Source organism: Dermacentor silvarum, chromosome 9, assembly GCF_013339745.2.
Source record: "Dermacentor silvarum isolate Dsil-2018 chromosome 9, BIME_Dsil_1.4, whole genome shotgun sequence".
Classification (NCBI taxonomy): Eukaryota; Metazoa; Arthropoda; class Arachnida; order Ixodida; family Ixodidae; genus Dermacentor; species Dermacentor silvarum.
The window spans coordinates 95,123,870-95,138,698 of record NC_051162.1 but is presented as its reverse complement, the minus strand read 5'-3'; the positions used below and the strand labels follow the sequence as shown (position 1 = coordinate 95,138,698).

General features: G+C 46.9%; 1 protein-coding gene and 1 non-coding gene across 4 annotated transcripts in view; one reads left to right on the top strand and one right to left on the bottom strand.

The window, feature by feature from the left end:
* Positions 1 to 14,829, bottom strand: part of LOC119463380 (fibroblast growth factor receptor substrate 2) — a 34,181-nt gene that overhangs the window by 17,612 nt on the left and 1,740 nt on the right. Inside the window, exon 2 of one of the 3 annotated variants that reach the window (XM_049656079.1) lies at positions 13,602 to 13,666. The exons of 1 other annotated variant lie outside the window; for it this stretch is intronic. The gene's annotated coding sequence lies outside the window, so the exon portion shown is untranslated. Of the gene's footprint in view, positions 1 to 8,278; positions 8,563 to 13,601; positions 13,667 to 14,829 lie in introns of those variants that run through there. One more of the 3 variants, XM_049656080.1, reaches the window with a different exon arrangement.
* LOC119465416 (small nucleolar RNA U3) lies at positions 8,336 to 8,548 on the top strand. Its single transcript, XR_005194855.1, has one exon. It is a non-coding gene; the product is annotated as a small nucleolar RNA U3 (small nucleolar RNA).

Sequence of the window (14,829 nt, the reverse complement as noted above, 5' to 3'; positions counted from 1 at the left end):
GACTTCACTGACGTATTTCCGTCACGGAAATACGTCATAGAACATAATACAAAGAAAGAAACCAGAAGAAAAAGTTCCACAAACATGCAAAATTTGGAAATCGAACCCACGACCTCTCGGTCCGCGACGATAGATCGCCGAGCGTTTAACCCATTGCGCCACAAACGCATTTGCAGAGAGCTACACAGACGCGCCTTATATATCTAACACTCCTCCGTGTACCCGCGCTCTTGCTCGGGGCGGTGCCGCCGCCTACGAGCAGAAAAGAGAAGTACTGCATTATGACACTAACGCGCACCGACAGTGAACGCTTCGGTGGTCTCAGCACTACGACGCCTCGATGCCAGCATTCGAAGGGACGCTGGCATCAAGAAGCACTACCAACGCCACCTAGGTGGCGTTCACCGTACTCAGCACAGCGGAGCGTGGCCTCCGCAATTAGCTCTGAAAATGTTTCTGAAGTTGATCGCGGAGGCTGCAATTACGACGCGCTGTACGCGCTGATTTGACTCGGTGACGATTCAGTTACGTGCTTTGTCTTGCGCGTTGTATTAGTGTGTCAGTTACGTGCTTCGTCTTTCGCGTTGTGCTAGCGTGTGCAGCGTAGTGCAGCTTCCATATGCACGACGGTTGCTCATGGTCATCGACGTTGGTAGTCGTGATGGAGGAGACATGCCACCAGGCGTCAGCGTGGGTGCATCAACGCCTAAGGGCGCTTTAGCCACAAAACACCAATAGACATTATATATCAATGTGCAATAAACATTACTTCTGTGAAGACACGTTTCACTTTCGTGTTCTATACCGATTCCTATATAAGAGGGATCAACCACATTTTTTTTCTCTCTCTCCCTTTAAATTCTGGGCACGCGCGACACAGGTGTGGTTGGAACGTGTGAACAAGAAAAAAGGTAATAGAGAGGGAGGGGTCTCTCCCTTCTTGTAGTGGCCGCGAAACAACGGCGCCCCCGTCGAGGGCAGTGGTCCGGTCACGACGCCCGCCTTCCAACTTCCGGTTGCATACACGTCGGCTGACACTTCCTGCGGCCACTTCCGGTGCGCGCTGATGCGTGCGCTATAACGCTCACGACGTCTGCATCTGTGCAGAGACGCCGTGCTGGGCGCACGCCAGCCGAGAACACAAAACCGACTGCGCAGAGTCGTCGCCTTGGCGGCGACGCGTGACGCGCGCCTCACAAGTCGATTTCGTTAAGGGCCCCGTGTCGCAGAAAATCCGGCGTCGCTTGTCGGCGCATGCGCGCCGGCGTCGTTGGTGGAAAAATCATCCAGAACCACCCCCGCGGCGCCGGCCCTCCGCGTGGAGCAAGGCGTTATTGAACAAAATTGAATTTGTCAAAGTAAAATCCGCCAGAAAAATCGAAAAGTACGACCTAACCACAACCTACAGACGTGATAGCGTCGGATTGTAATTTTGAATATACGAGATAACATAATTCTCTTAAGGCCGAAACTCCAAACACAAATACCTTTTTCAGCATTTGTTCAATTCATACAGCGGCGCGCCGCGGTTTCTTCCTTGCAAAAACAGCATCCAGATGGCGCTCGCCTCCTCGGCCAATAGGAAGGCCGAATGCCAACTCGAGACGTGTTCATTCGCGCCGCGACGTCTGCTCAGCGGCTGCTGAATTCGCGATATACGACGTGCATGCGCAGAGGTTCCTAACACGTCACGTATCGCTGTAACGTGTAATGTATACCAAGCAAAAACAAAACTCTCTAATCGTGCCGTTAACCGTTACGCCAGGAACTATATTACCGCTGCGCAAGGATATTGCCTGTGTACGCTTCGTACCTTCGGCAGCGCTGCAAACGATTCGTGAGATGGAGTTATAGTTCAGTCTGGTTCAGTTTCGCCCTGCCTTCGTCACGAGGCGCACCGCGGACAGTGACGAGGAAAAGATGCATAAACAGTGCACTGGAGTAGAGATTAATCAAATGGTTGTACGGTTTATTGAGATACAGGGGTCGAATTCGGAACGCTTCTCTTTCGTAAGTGCTATTTGCCGTTGTCCGGCCGGTCGCCTTCGATAATAATATTTCCAGCGTCAAGATTGGCTGGAATATTTTCTTACGAACACTTTCTATGAATACGGGCCCAGAAGGTACAAGAACGTGTTCCTGATCGAGTGGCTAAACAGGGACTAACCTCTGACTACATACACTAAATGAATTTTCAATGACAACGTCACCCCAGTGCGGCGGACGCAATTAATACACATATTTTTATTATTTATTTGACGTTTCGTGTTTGTTTAGAAATGTAATATGATATGTCGAAGAACGGCAATAAGAACAAAAAAAAATGTGTGGTTGATCCCTCTTATATAGGAATCGGTATAGAACACGAAAGTGAAACGTGTCTTCACAGAAGTAGTGTAATGTTTATTGCACATTGATATATAATGTCTATTGGTGTTTTGTGGCTAAAGCGCCCTTAGGCGTTGATGCACCCACGCTGACGCCTGGTGGCACGTCTCCTCCATCACGACTACCAACGTCGATGACCATGAGCAACCGTCGTGCATATGGAAGCTGCACTACGCTGCACACGCTAGCACAACGCGAAAGACGAAGCACGTAACTGACACACTAATACAACGCGCAAGACAAAGCACGTAACTGAATCGTCACCGAGTCAAATCAGCGCGTACAGCGCGTCGTAATTGCAGCCTCCGCGATCAACTTCAGAAACATTTTCAGAGCTAATTGCGGAGGCCACGCTCCGCTGTGCTGAGTACGGTGAACGCCACCTAGGTGGCGTTGGTAGTGCTTCTTGATGCCAGCGTCCCTTCGAATGCTGGCATCGAGGCGTCGTAGTGCTGAGACCACCGAAGCGTTCACTGTCGGTGCGCGTTAGTGTCATAATGCAGTACTTCTCTTTTCTGCTCGTAGGCGGCGGCACCGCCCCGAGCAAGAGCGCGGGTACACGGAGGAGTGTTAGATATATAAGGCGCGTCTGTGTAGCTCTCTGCAAATGCGTTTGTGGCGCAATGGGTTAAACGCTCGGCGATCTATCGTCGCGGACCGAGAGGTCGTGGGTTCGATTTCCAAATTTTGCATGTTTGTGGAACTTTTTCTTCTGGTTTCTTTCTTTGTATTATGTTCTATGACGTATTTCCGTCACGTATTTCCGTGACGTATGTCCGTCACGTATTTCCGTGACGGACATACGTCAGTGAAGTCTTGGTGGACCCCGGCATAAAACACTTTCGTGTTAAAAAAAAAACTGAGTCACTTAAGTATCCTTACGTGATATGAATGCGAAAGCATAATGACTAAGTTATCACCTTAAATTAAAACTCTACCTTAATCTACCTTGCTCTAATTTGTACCAACCTTAATCCACTTTAATCCACCATAATCCGCTTTAATATATGTTATGAGTGGGCCTTCGGAGCGCCCGATAGAATTCACCGAAATCACCGCACCGACTGGCAGCGCTGCGACCCGGCCCCGGACGTTGAAAGTCCGGCCCCGCCGCCGGACTTTCCGCTTTATGAGCTATATAATGCTTTCACACTCAAAATGATTGTTGGCCAATGGTTAGGGTGTCGGGCTGTTGCGCAGGCAGACCAATTAAGGTTCGACCCCGCCACCATTTGGGTCGAAACCGGATATCACGTGGTGTCAGGGCGCGAAAGTACCTAGGGAATGCTATATGTCACCCCGATACTGAAGTAAGTGGAAGCATCAACGTTTCGAAGCATTAACGAGACGTGTGTTGGCGCTCGAGCAGCAGACGACGCTCTAACGCGGAGGCACACGCGGCTCGGGGACACGAACTACATTCGCGTGATCGCGCTGCCGATTGGCTGCCGACAGCTGTATACGACTGCTATTATTTCCTCTATGCTTCCATTCCACTGCCATCGACGTTACCGCGAGAAAAAAAAGAAAAGAAAAACAGTATGAGTCGGGACGGCTGCAGGCGCTGACATTCTGACCGCCCGTCCGTCCGTGCGCCCGCCTTCCCTCGGCATCGCTATAATTGCAGCGGCGGCAGGAGAGAACGCGACACACTAGGACACGAGTGTGACCCCGTTCTGGTGGGGTGAACGCGACGACACAATTAGCACGCGCGCGCAAACACACAAACACACACACACACTAAATGAAACATATATGGGGGAGGGGGAACGAATCCAGCGAAAAAAGGACAAAAAAGAAAACAAGGACACCCATAGAAATGCTTTGGCGGGCTGCATCTCTCCATTAGACTTGATATACCATGCGGGTGTATTACACCATGTATATACATATATACAGATCGGATGGCGACCACGCCATAGCGTGTGCGCGCGCACGGTAAATAACCGTCACGCACGTGCAGCCCCCGTCGGCGATCAAGAGGAGAGGGTGAAAATGTTATCCCTCCCTCCTCTATACAGGCACACACGCCGATGCGGTCAGATCAAATACGGCGTCAATAAGCCCGGAGTGCATGCAGTACGTGGCCGCGTTTACGCCCCCGCACGCGCGCAATGCACTGGCTCGTGCTGAGGTCAGACTCGTTAATACCAGCAGCAGACGGCCTTGCCCTTTATATACGTACAGTCCATGGCAAAAGTTTACGGGACAGTTAAAACGCCTGGGACCGGAGGAGTAAATATAAAAGCGCAAATAAAGACGACATACACGCTGAGGCTGATTTTTGTGCATGTATATATATATATATATATATATATATATATATATATATATAATCATTGAGGAGATACAAAAAATCAATACAATCAATAACCACATAACCGCACGGCCGTAAACATGAAATTTTGCACGGAGGCTGCTTTACCTATATACACTATCCGAAACTACACGTTATGTCCGATCCAGAATTGCGTGGGAGTCGGCCTTTAAACACTGTCTGGGCACAAAAGATTTGCGTCGGCTAATCTCCCACAGCTTTTCGCTGTATTTGCCCATGGTATATACAGTACGGTCCACTCTTATAAAAGGAACACAGTAGTGTTCCAACGAACATAATTTCAATAGTTCGATCATCAACTTTGATAAAGAAAACATTCTGCAGGCCTTCATATCAAGCTGAGCTGCAAGAATTAGGGCTAAAATAATAAGTGGTGTTCCTTTTAAGAGCGTGGGCCGTACTGAACGTCGTTGGTAATGGCTGCGCAGTTGGAAGTAGGAAAGAGATATTTTCGAAGAGCTATTTTCCTGATATTCATACTCGAACATTTCCATATTCGAAAAGCTATTTTCCTTCTAACATTCATATTCGATTTGATTGGAACATTTCGATATTCCAAAAGCTATTTTTCTACCATTCATTTATACTCGATTTGAGTTGAACATTTCAATCTACGAACATTCGTAGATTGTTTCGAATAACGAACTTCGCTACAAAACAAGTATAACTGGAGCTCGTACGATGTTTACGCGGCTAACACGCGCTGGGCAAGCCATTAGCGTTTTAAAGTGGGCTTCCTCGAAATCCTGCTCGTCAAAATAAACTGGCTGCGGTCTAGCGTATATACGTATACATTCGTCAAAAAAATGGCTCGGGAGCATTGGCCACGCGTTGCCACTTTTTCGCGGAAGTTTCGCCCCACGCATTGCATCGGACATTACACGCGCCACAGCTGAGCAATCTCCACTTTAAAAACCTTACAATAACAGTGAAACATACGTTCGCACGACAAGGGTTGCTATTTGCGAGATGGGACCGCTTTGGTCACAAGTTTGTAGGTTTAGGCGCATTCGGTGCAGACACGACCACACTACCCGTTTTCGCTGCCAGAGAAAGGCGTCTCGAAAAGTGTTTGTCATTCCCTCCAACAACACGCGGGTGGTTTGAGGAACGCTCGAAGATGACTCAACACAAGCACAGCGTAGCCGTGACATTTCGCGCGTGGCATGCATGTCTGCACATATATTCAGATAAGATTGTATCGCGGGGTTCGATTTCGCCAAGCATCGGATAAATTCTCAAGGATTTTTTTTTTTTTCTTTTCCAGCGAAGAGCGGTACATAAACAGTGACCCCGAGTTGGTGTGAAAGAGGATACGCGCAAACTCGATAAAATTAATCGCACATCTTGAAACAATTAACGCGTTTTCAAGTTGGTTTAAAGTAAAAAGGACGTGTTTTCTTACGTTTTCGAATAAACGTAATGTGCCGCATGCCCCGAGTGCAAATATGCGTAACTTACGAAGTTATGAGGAAACTGATTTTCAATATTGTGATTAGCTCGTTAGTGAAAAGCACCCAGAATCTCCCGGCGGCTTCTGTTCCGGCGCATTATACGGCTGCTCGCCATTGTCTTCCGTGTCCGCTAAATTTGGAGAGTTATTTCCATGGCCAGAACCGCAAGCTTTTCAGGGTCTGGTTTCCAGGATAGCCGACGTTGCATAAGCACCAGGAAGCCCACGAACAACCGCTCAAACTATGACCTCCGAGATTGGGCGGTGCAGAGAGACACCGCGCCGCCAGATCTCTGAGGCCATGCTATAACCATAGGGTTTCCCATAAATTACTAGGGAACACTGAAATCTGCGGCTATCACTTTGCTGGCGCCCTAGTTACACATGGCGCGGAAGCAATGTCAGTGCACTGCATATGCTTGTCGGAAGGAGGCAGAGTTGCCGACATGTTATCTGCTGCATATCTATAGGCCTTTATCAGCGGACCGCTCTGTGCATCAACTTTTCAAAACTCGGAAGCCAATCCGGTTCTTGGAGTTTATACACTTGGCTGCAAAAGCGACGAAGCCAAATGGACGCACCGTCACGTCCCGTTCAGTGGGCTGTAACGGAAGCTGAATACAGTATATGTGCGTAGTGCGAATTATAAGCATTCATCGTAGATGGGTTCTGGCAGAACAAGGAAATTCCGTGACTTGGACCAATAGAAACGCACTCGAGAAGATCCTCGTATATATATATATATATATATAATTGCACGGCGCAGAAGACTCGCGCGTCGCATATATACCACGGCCGGAGTGGATTCCACGAGCGTTCCATTCCGGCCATGTGTGTACATACATACAAAGCGGTGCCGAGGCTCGCTTGGCGTGCCCAGCTGACGTTTATCAACCACACGGTGGTCGTCGTCGTACAGTGGGGTGGGGCGGACACCGAGGGCGCGGGCTCTTCCGCGAAACTCGCTCGGCAGCACCGACATCGCGCTCACTTCTCGCGGGCTCCGTCGAGCGGGGTCGCTCGCGCGACCTTTCGTCTACAGTAACTCGACTTATGCCTAAGGACCATTAACTTTTGCCGGTATAAAGCCCGTCTTTTTTTCTTTTTCTTTTTGTTTGTTTTGGCGGCGGTCATTGTGATCTCGAGAGACAAATGCAGGGTAGAACGATGAAGTATTTTTTTTAAGCGAATAGATTTGTGCGGCTCTTAATTCGCCCGTTTTCGTGGCGGTCGGATGTTGGGTGTAGGTAGGAATTTCATCGGCAATACAAAGGCGCCGATATGCAAATTAAGGGCCCGTGCCTTCACCACCGTCGCGCAATCGAGTTAGGGGAGCTTTGAAAATAAACAATTTTTCCTCGTTTCGAGCTAAATGCAACCTAGTTTCTCAGCAATCTGCGTGTTTTGCACAGCACTGTAGGCAACCGCCCGACAGCTCTTACGCAGCAGAGCGGATCTGCCCCACTAAACCAAACCATTTCCGAAATCTATGTCGCCAGACGGAGCGACACAGAGCGTAATTGTTACTTTTGACAACTCAACCACTCAATGTGACGGGAAAATATTTAAGAAAGAAGCACGCAGCAGAAGCAACTCTATAGGACGGCGAAGAGAGGGCTTTTCTCGCGCAGCCAAGCGCCACTGCAGCCAGCCGCATGCACCAGCACAGTGCCTTTGCCGGGCCTGACGACAGATGGAGCCACTGGCCCAAGATGGCGGCGCTCTCGCAAAAATGGTCTATATGATTCCGCCGGTTTTAATTTAAGAAAGTAAATGAATAAATAAACAAGCAAACCGGCCAGAGCTATGTGTCCATGTGACGTAGGGATCGCAACCAAACAGTTGCTGTGACGCCACGGTGTGGGTAACGCCCACGTCACGACCGTGGTCACGGCGTGGACCGCTATCGAACAAAACTTGTAGCGGCGTGCGAAAGATATGCGCCATCGTTTACTTAATTTGTGAAATAAGACTTCGGGGTACTTTGCTTTTTGAATTATAAACATATGTTCCTTACGGCGTTTTATTACAATGTTTAACTCGATCAACGCAAACTTTATATAGAAGCATGTTTTCTAGGAAAAGAGAAGCCTTCTAACCTGCGCAACTTGTCTGCACGGTTTGAGGCTCTAGCTGTCGTCCAACATGTGCTGGGCAAGATCGTGCTTCATAGGATCATTTCTATAGTACGATCGCCGAGACGCATCCGCGATCTCGGAGCACACTCGACCACGATGATGAGTTGAGGGTCTCCGCCTGAGCGTGAAGCCGGTATCGGGACTCTGGGTTTCGACCCGGGTTCCTGCCATTGATGACCGTTCCCTCGGCCCTTGTGGCGGACGGGAGGGCGGAGACTCGGTCTGAGTGGCCGAGTGTCAATAACACGAAAAAAAAAAAAAAAAACGCATATCCACGGGGTGAATGATGATGAGTGGGCGAAGCTCCGGAGGGAATCTTCGGTAAACCGTGAATCTTCCGTGTAATTCGCCCAGTCTCGCCGCACTAAATCGAACGATCGATTGACTTCAACCAATGACACGCGCCATATGTGACGTCATTCCTATTTTATAACAGCGCCCTTCATTATAATTGCACCATCTCCCGCTTAAGGGGACGCTATAGCACAAACGCGTTAGAAACGTGCAGTACTCTCTAGTAAGGGGGAGAAGCCACAGCGTCTTACGCAGCCGTTTACAATGCCGGAACGTGCACCGCGTTTGCCTACGCCATCACATGACTGCTGAGAGAGCATAACCCCCATATTCATAAACGCTCCTCGACTTGAACTTGACTTGCCACCGCCTTCAACGCGTTTCGAACGCGCTGCCCAAGGCGGTGGCAAGTCAAGTTCAAGTCGAGGAGCGTTTATGAATACGAGGGTAAGGCGGAGAGGCCACAGCGTCTTACACCAGCTTCTTACACGGGCCGTAACGCGCTAGCACAAACGCGTTAGAAACGCGCAGTCTTTCGTTAATGTTGGGTATTTATTGTCATCGTGGTGCATGTGTCCGTGTGCGCTTCGTGGCGTAGTGGTTAGCGCCGCGCGTTCGGAAGCGAGGGGTCTCTGGTTCGATTGCGCGCTACGACACAACTTTCGGATGTTTTTTTTTTTTTCATAAAAGTAGACGTGGCTACCTACTACGACTACGACAACGACTATTACTACTACTACAGAGGAGGGACAGACCCACACCCTAAGGAGCTTCGCCCCTAAAAAATGCAGTGGTTGAACGCGGTTACACTAAGTTTGTCAAGCGATGATAGCAGGATAGCTGTTCGTTTGCCGTCAGCAACTACCGCATCTACAAATGAACCCAAGACAACACACAGGCGCTGCTCGGCGCGGCAGCATCGGCGAGCGAATTGATCTTTATGCTGCGTCTCAACTTCAACGCGAAGTAAGCGTCGAAAGCACAGCGCATACGAAGCTACCAGCACTCGGCGCACTTTGTACACATCGCAGATCGCTTTGAAGATGAGGCCCGCGCAATTTGTCCACATCACAGATCGCTTTCAAGATATGAGCGCGCACGCGGAGTACGCAGCAGCAGCCGGTAGCGGCAGGCGAAGTCCCAGTTTGACCTTGGCTGAGCTTGAAGGTCAGATTTACGGAACCAGGCGTTTTCTGAGTTTGTACCTGGAGTAGTAGAGCTATCGCTATAAAACGCGCTGTTATGCACAGGGACATAAGCGCAGACGGATCGCCTGTCTTGCGCTAGCTGATTCCAACTTGTGATAGGTACACAGCGCGCGGTCAGTTACATACAAGCAGTCAACGCTGTGAAGGCTAGAGAGACTTCTTGCAGTGGCTTCGTTCGCACTTGGATATAGTGCGATGTTTTTTGACCGCAATTGTGCGCAACTGTTTTTTTTTTTTTAATGTAGGCTTAGTATTGAATGAAACAAGTTTTAATCCTTAGAAACACACACACTGTGGCGTACGGCTGCTAATGCGTTGTTTTAGATCATTTTTAACGCGACAGCGTTAAGGGCCCTGTGTCGCAGAAAATCCGGCGTCGGCGTAAGTGCCGGCGTCGTTGGCGGAAATAATCATGCCGAACCACATCATCCCGAACCATCCCGACCGGGCAGGCCCTTCGCGTGGCGCAAGGCGTTAGTGAATAAAAATTGAATTTCCCAAAGTAAAATCCGCCAGAAAAATCGCAAAGTACGACTTAACCACAACCTATACAGACGCGGTAGCGTCGGACTGTAATTTAAATATACGAGAAAAAGCCTGATAAGCAGCCAGCGATCTTTGAATGCTATCGCATTCCACTCTTAAAGGCGAAGCTTAGCGTCCTCCAATTTTTATTTATTTTTATTTTAGTTGTTTAGTGGAGTGATAACTTTTCTTGACCCAACTTCCTGCGTAGCTTCCATAGCGTTGACTGCTATGTATGGAACGGAGTATACAGATGTGCAGGCCCTTGGTCTGTACACAAGTACACAGTAAAACTACAAACGCTACCTAAATATCGTCACGGCAACAAACATACGCGTCACTGCTTTAATAAAACAAGCAACCTAGAATATACCAACGAGCTCCTCCTCCCAAAACGCAGCGCCTTCACCTCTGAGAGCCGAGCCTGCAATAGTCTGCTTACAGCTTAATGACTTTTTGCTCTGCTGATGTAGATACTACATATGCTAATTGGAGAATAAAAGTAGTTGTTTCAAGCTAAAATGTTACCTATCGGTGAGCAGTGATATCACGATCACCCATAAAATTCACCCTAGAACTTTAGGTGTCATCCTGAAACTAGTGACACAAAGGCAGATCTGTAAGGAATAACCAGTTCTGAATCCACAACGCCGCTTAACGTTATAGGCAAATAAGCAAAATCACTGCTCAGCGCATATTGTACTCTATGTTAATAGCACAATTGTACGAGTCCGTATACGGGTGAATAAATTTTCTTGTGATCTATACAAATTATGTTTGCGTTGGACAGCGCAGATAATCATCATCAGCCTATATTTATGTCCACTGCAGGACGAAGGACTCTCCCTGCGATCTCCAATTACGCCTGTCTTGCACAAGCTGATTCCAACTTGCGCCTGCAAATTTCCTAACTTCATCACCCCACCTATATAGTTCTCTGCCGTCCTCGACTGCGCCTCCCTTCTCTTGGTATCCATTCTGTAACTCTAATGGTCCACCGGTTATCTATCCTACGCATTACATGGCCAGCCCAGCTCCATTTTTCCGCTTAATGTCAACTAGAATATCGGCTATACCCGTTTGTTATCTGATCCACACCGCCCTCTTCCTGTCTCTTAACGTTAGGCCTAACATTTTTCGTTCCATCGCTTTGTGTGCGGTCCTTAACTTGTTCTTGACCTTCTTTGTTAACCTCCACGTTTCTGGCCCATCTGTTAGCACCGGTAGAATGCAATTATCGTACACTTTTCTTTTCAACGACAGTGGTAAGCTCCCAGTCAGGATTTGGCAATACCTGCCGTATGCACTCCAACCCAATTTTATTCTTCTGTAAATTTCTTTCTCGTGATCAGGGTCCCCTGTGAGTAATTGACCTAGATAACCGTACTCCTTTACAGACTCTAGAGGCTGACTGGCGATCCTGAATTCTTCTTCCCTTGTCAGTCTTAAGACATTGCAATATGCAGAAGACATTATCTCTGTCTTCTGCATATTCATCTTCAACCCAATTCTTACACTTTCTCTATTAAGGTCCTCAATCATTTGTTGTAATTCGTCTCCATTGTTGCTGAATGGGACAATGTCATCTGCAAACCGAAGGTTGCTGAGATATTCGCCGTCGATCCTCACTCCTGAATACTTGTTCTAAGGAAGGTTGAATACTTCTTCTAAGCATGCAGTGAATAGCCTTGGAGAGATTGTGTCTCCTTGCCTGACCCTTTCCTGATACGTAACTTTCTACTTTTCTTGTGGAGAACCAAGGTAGCTGTGGAATCCTTGTAGATATTTGCGAAGATATTCACGTATGCCTCCTCTACTCCTTGAGTACGCAACGCCTCTATGACTGCTGGTATCTCTACCGAATCAAATGCTTTTTCATAATCCATGAAATCCATATATCGCGGTTGATTGTACTCCGCAGATTTCTCTACTACCTGATTGATGACATGGATATCATCCATCGTAGAATATCCCTTCCTGAAGCCAGCCTGTTCTCTTGGTCGGCTGAAGTCAAGTGTTGCCCCGATTCTATTGGAAATTGTCTTGGATACAATACTGAAAGCAAGCTAATGGGTCTATAATTATTTAACGTCTTCCTTCTTATGAATGAGTATAATGTTGACGTTCTTCCAGCTTTTTGATACACTTTAAGATGTGAGGCATTGCGTATAAAGGGACGCGAGCTTTTCAAGCATGACATCTCCTCCATCTTTGATTAAATCTACTGTTATTCCATCACCTCCAGCAGCTTTTCCCCTGGTCATGTCTTTCAAGGCCCTTCTAACTTCATCGCTAGTCATAGAAGAAGCCTCTGTATCCTGTTCATCACTACTTCGAACGCGCAGATATAAGCGTGTAATTCATGGGCTGTCCTCGACAATAGAAAAGCGTTCGGCGATCCGCTTGCATTAACACATACCCCCCCCTGGATGCGCTATTTAAAACTGCCGGGTATCAAGAACACTCGGCGCTGCGCATCGGCAAATTTGCCGACGCTTTTATTACTGATTGAGAGGTCATGTTCCCGAGCCCGATCACCTACGCGTGGACTCCGAGATCGTAACGCCGCGCCGGTGCAATCTCAGAGGCCACAGTGTATGTATCGTCCCGTCTGCCCAATATATGTCTCCTGCCACGCGTTAGCAAAACCTTTTAAAAGACGCCAAGCAATCTCCGTCTCTCTCTTCAACGATATGTACCTTTTACCTGAGGCGTGCAGCGCGAAATTCAATTTTGTGAGACATATTAGCTTAAAACGCGTTTGCTATGAACGATATTCTACATATTCATGGTCGTTTGCGATGCACCTTTCGCCAGTGTTTCAGCAATTAATTTTAATCGGTAGATTCATAACTCGAGCATCTTCGGAGGATGAAATAACACCGCTGGCAGATCCATATGCATCGTTCGATGTAAGCGGGTGCTTTACCGCACGTGACTAATTATTTATTTATTTTTACAAAATGTGTCGTTTTTGACTGGTATTCTTTTTTTTTTTGTGCACAATATGTTGTTTTTGACACCAGCGATTTTTCATGGTTGTCGGTTCGGAATGGCGCAACGAACCTAATTTTCTTCTCCTTTTTTAAAATCACCTGCTTCGCCGAAACATATGTGGCGATAGGTTTTCTGTATAAACTGGCTCTACGGACGCGCCAGTGACCGGCTTTGTTGTCTGCGAAATTAAGCAGTGAAACAACAAATATCCCCACTGTAACAAATACATACGCCTTAAAACGCACAAGTTTAGTCCGAACTATTCTTTGGCCCATCCCATGCACTTCGAGGCAGGTAGGCTTCTGTTACGCTTCATTTCAGGTCTCTACAAAAAAAAAAAAAAAAAAAATGATAGAAAGAAAAAAATCAAGTGTCCCGTGATGGGATCGAAACATCTGACTCGGAAGATGGCGTAATGAAAAGATCACGGGAAGTGTGTGATAGTATAGTGCCTAGTCTATAGTGATAGTAAACTGGACTGATCCGGAAGACTGTAATCCGCGGTATCGTGGGTGAAATAACGTGGGTAAGGTGAAACGATTAATTAAACGCAATGCAGCTAAATGCAATGAGTACAATTCCGCTTAATTAGTTTAATACTAGGCAACGTGTAATGTTATGCAATGTTCAAGAGGAAGCTTTCGCTCAAGAGCGTCTATTTAAATACAGGGTGTCCCAGCTAACGTTAGCCAAGCTCTTACATAAGAAAAAAGAAACACGGTGCGACGAACAAACATCGTAGCTTACATAATTGCTTTGCAGCGTGTTTTTCTTTTTTCTTATGTAATAGCTTGGATAACGTTAGCTGCGAGACACGGTATTTGTGAACAGAAAAATCGTTTTCTTTTTTTTTTTTTCGGAAGCCACGCAGCAACGATTTCGACGATGTCCGTTAAATTTCGAAGTTAAATTTATACGCAGTAACTGCAGGAAGTAGAAAATTTCAGGAAAGAACTCGAGTATGAAGTTTACGACTCTCTAACTTAGCAATAAGAAACGGTTATCGCAATTCTGTACGTAAGATGTGCCTAATGGTACATCTAGAGTGTACAAAATTTACGCATTATATACCGCTTTGAAATATGCCGCTAACATGCGAGTAGAACGTTGGCGAAACCATAGCCACCTATATATATAAAATGGCAGAACCATCGGTAACACTGTAATCATTCTACCTAGTTTGCAAATTCATGTCATACTTGTCAACTTGAGAGGCTCTAAGAGATGGAGTTTACTGAACTGTAATATACTTTTTATGCACACTTGCGGAAAAACTTATTGTTTCTGTGTCCTTTCGTTAGCTAACCGATTGTCGGTAATTTTAGTATCGTATAAGGTCATTCTGGTTCTTCTAGAGTTACTAGAATTTAACTTTCTCAGATGCAACAAATTTAATTCAAACTGGTTTATCGGTTTTCTCGCAAAATCTTTTAAGGTTAACTCGTAGTGCATTAACTTAAAAAAAAAAAAAAAACATTTTAGAGCTAT